General features: G+C 36.2%; 1 non-coding gene across 1 annotated transcript; it reads left to right on the top strand.

Moving 5' to 3' along the window:
- Positions 1–3,656: 3,656 nt before the first annotated feature.
- On the top strand, positions 3,657–3,763 carry LOC118576799. The gene has a single exon (XR_004944010.1). It is a non-coding gene; the product is annotated as a U6 spliceosomal RNA (small nuclear RNA).
- The last annotated feature ends 328 nt before the right edge of the window (positions 3,764–4,091 follow it).

The following is a 4,091-nucleotide window of genomic DNA, read 5'->3' as shown; positions in this document are numbered from 1 at the left end:
GCTAGAGGGCCTGGCAGACCAATATGGGATTGGATGTGAGTTATGTATAAAGGATGACTCCTTTTCTTGATTGTATCTTGTAATTGAATAAATAGTGAAGTTAATTCTGAAGCATCATGGATAAATTCTACAGTTTCAATATATAATACCACTCTTTCAGCATACTGAGAGTCAGTAACTATGTTGAGAGGTTCTGAAAAATCCATTAATACCAACAGAATAGCATACAATTCTGATTTTTGAACTGAATTATAAGAACTTTGAACCACTTTACTTAAATTTTCTGATTTGTAACCTGCCTTTCCTTGTTTGTTGGCATCTGTATAAAATGTACAAACTCCAGATATGGGTTTATCCCATATAATTCGAGGCAAGATCCAATCAGCTCTCTTTATAAAATAAATTTTGTTGCTTTTGGGATATTTGCTGTTAATTTCTCCAAAAAAAAAAAAAAAATTACTGCAAGCTCTTTGCCAAGGTTCATTTTCTGTCCATAATTTGTCTGTCTTTTTTTTTCTTTAGTTTTTTTTTTTTTTTTTTTTTTTTTTGGTTTTTTGAGACAGGGTTTCTTTGTGTAGCTTTGCGCCTTTCCTATATCTCACTTGGTAGACCAGGCTGGCCTCAAACTCACAAAGATCCGCCTGCCTCTGCTTCCCGAGGGCTAGGATTAAAGGCGTGCGCCACCACCACCCGGCTGTCCATAATTTTTCAATGACCTCTTTAGTTAAAAGTACAACAATTTCTGCTGGGTATGTTCCTGCTAATTGATGAAGTCTCAATTTTCCTTTCAAAATTAAGTCAGAGATTTTTTTCCACATTTTAAAATTTTTCATTAAGTTTATTTGGTAAACATATCCATTCCAATATAATATCTTCCCTCTGCATTAATATTCCTGTGGGAGATTGCCTAGAAGGTAAAATAACCAAAATGCAATCCAGCTTTGGATCAGTACAATCCACGTGTCCTTCATGTACTTTCTTTTCTACCAAGGCCAATATTTTCTCAGCTTCAGGTGATAATTCTCTTGGTCTATTTAAGTCCTTGTCACCTTCTAAGGTTTTGAACAAATTTTTCAGTTCATCATTTTTTACCCGAACAATAGTTCATAGATGAGAAATGTCTCCAAATAATCTTTGAAAGTCATTAAGAGTCTGTAGTTGATCTCTCCTAATTTTCATCTTTTGAGGTCTAATTTTTTGTAGCTCTATTTTATATCCTAAATAATTAATAGAATCTCCTCTTTGTATCTTTTCAGGAGCAATTTGTAATCCCCAGCAAGGCAATATTTCCTTTACTTCTCCAAACATTCTTTCTAAAGTATCTGCATTTGAGTCAGCTAGTAAAATATCATCTATATAATGATAAATTATATATTTAGGAAATTTTTTATGTTTCACTTCCAATGGCTCTTGTACAAAATATTGGCAGAGAGTTGGGCTATTCAACATTCCCTGTGGGGAGATCCTCCATTGAAATCTTTTAACTGGTTGAGAATTATTGTAAGTAGGCACCTTGAAATAAAATCTTTTTCTTGTAAGGGTATTGAAAAGAAACAGTCTTTTAAATCAATAACTATGAGAGGCTATCCTTTAGATAGCAGAGTAGGCAAAGGAATCCAAGATTTTAGAGAGCCTATTGGCTGAATTACTTTGTTAATTGCTCTAAGGTCTGTTGCCATTCTCCATTTACCACATTTCTTTTTAATAACAAATACAGGAGAATTCCAAGGGCTGGCTGGTTGCTTCTTCAATATGCTGAGCATTTAACTGTTCTTCTACCAGCTCTTCTAAAGCCTGGAGTTTCTCTGTTGTTAAAGACCACTGATGAACCCATACAGGCTTTTCTATTAACCATTTTAAAGGTAGAGCTTTTGGTGTCTTTGGAAGATCATCAGTTGTTGTGCCCTGTTCTTGTATAATATGAATGGCTGGTGACCACTCATTAGAATAACACCTTCTAATATTTCTCTCAGAAACATGTGCTAGTTTCTGAGGTTGGATGGATGTTAATGTGAGTATTCCATTGTTGCAATAGGTCTCAACCCCACTGTAAATGCAATATACAATAACCTGATGGCCAATATCAAATTAAGTTGAGAGAAACTCAAAACAATTCCACTAAAATCATGAACAAGACAAGGCTCTCCATTCTCTCAAGATCTATTCAATATAGTACTCAAAGTTCTAGCTAGAACACTAAGACAACAAAAGGAGATCAAGGGGACACAAATTGGAAAAGAAGAAGCCAAAGTATTGATATATGCAGATGACATGATAGTATATATAAGCAACCTCAAAATTTCTATCAGGGAACTCCTACCACTGATAAATACTTTTTGTGAAGTGGTTGGATGCAAGTTAACTAAAAAAAAAAAAGAAAAAAATCAGTAGCTCTCTTATTTATAAATGGTAAAAGTGCTGAGAAAGAAATCAGGGAAACCATACCCTTTACAATAGCCACAAATAATATAAAATATCTTGAGGTAACTCTAATCAAGCAAGTGAAAGACCTATATGAAAAGAACTTTAAGTCTTTAATGAAAGAAATTGGAGAAAGTATTAGAAAGTAAAAAGATCTCCCATGCTCATGGATTAGTAGTATTAACATAGTGAAAATGGACTGTGGTAAGATATTGTGTACCCTAATAAAATTTGCCTGAAGACCAGAGAACAGAACAAGCCACTAGATTAAACATAGAGGCCAGGCAGTGGTGACAACACCTTTAATCCTAGCACTTGGGAGGCAGACATCCTTCTGGATGTCTGTGAATTCAAAGCCACCCTGGACAACATGAGATTGACTCAGTTTAGAAGAGAAACAGAGCCAGGCAGTGGTGGCACATATCTTTAATCCCAGTACTTGGGAATCATATGCCTTTAATCCCAGCACTAGGAAGGAAGTAATATGGCTGGGCGGAGAAAGGTATATGAGGCATGAAGAGACAGGAACTAAAGCCTTTTCAACTGAGAAAACATTTTCATCTGGAGCTTTTTGGCTGAGGACTCAGAAGCATTAAGTCAGAGGATTCCTGGAATTGCTGAGGAAAGGCATGGCAGTGGCTTGTTCCTTTGTCTCTCTGATCTTTCAGCATTTATCCCAATATTTGGCTCCAGGTTTTTATTATTAAAATGCCTATTAGATTTTGTACAACAATGGCCATTTTACCAAAAGCAATCTATAAATTCAATGAAACCCCCTTAAAATTTTATCACAATTCTTTATAGGACTTGAAAGAACAATACTCAACTTAATATAGAAATACAAACAAAAAACCCAGAGTAGCTGAAACAGTCTTGCGCAATAAAAGAACTTCAAGAGCTATCACCATCCCTAATCTCAAGCTCTACTATAGAGCTATAGTAAAAAAAACAAACAAACAAACAAACAAAAACAGCATGGTACTGGCATAAAAGCAGAAGGTGGATCAAAGGAATTGACACAGGTATGGACATCTGATTTTTGGTAAAGAAGTCAACATTGTAAAATGGAAAAAAGAAAGCATCTTTAAGAATGGTGATGCCCTAACTCGATGTTACCATGTTGAAGAATGCACATAGATCCATATCTATCACCTCACCCAAAATTCAAATCCAAAGTGGATCAAATACCTCAATATAAATTCAGATACACTAAAATTGATAGAAGAGAAAGTGGAGTGCTCTCTTCAGCAGCACATATACTAAAATTGGAATGATACAGAGAAGATTAGCATGGTCCCTGTGCAAGAATGACATGAAAATTCATGAAGCATTCCATATTTTTTGGCCAGGACCCAGGCAGAGCTCCAGGAGCCCATTCCATGAGAGAAAGGAGGGATCTATGAGCAAGAGACATTGAGACCATGATTAGAAAAAGTACAGTCACAACTAGCCAAACTTAGTGGAAACACATGAACTGTGGACCAATAGCTGAAGAATCCCCGTGGTACTGGACTAGTCTCTCTAGATAAGCAAGAAAGTTGTTTAGCTTGAACTGTTTAGGGGGCACCCAGGCAGTAGGATCAGGACCTGTCCTAGTGCATGAGCTGCTTTTTGGAGCCTAGTGCTTATAGTGAGATACTTTCTCCAGCCTTGGTGCAGGGAGGAGGGGC

Source organism: Onychomys torridus, chromosome 1 (genome assembly GCF_903995425.1).
Source record: "Onychomys torridus chromosome 1, mOncTor1.1, whole genome shotgun sequence".
NCBI classification, from domain to species: Eukaryota; Metazoa; Chordata; class Mammalia; order Rodentia; family Cricetidae; genus Onychomys; species Onychomys torridus.
The sequence above is the reverse complement of the archived record's forward strand: the minus strand, read 5'-3'. Positions and strand labels throughout refer to the sequence as shown.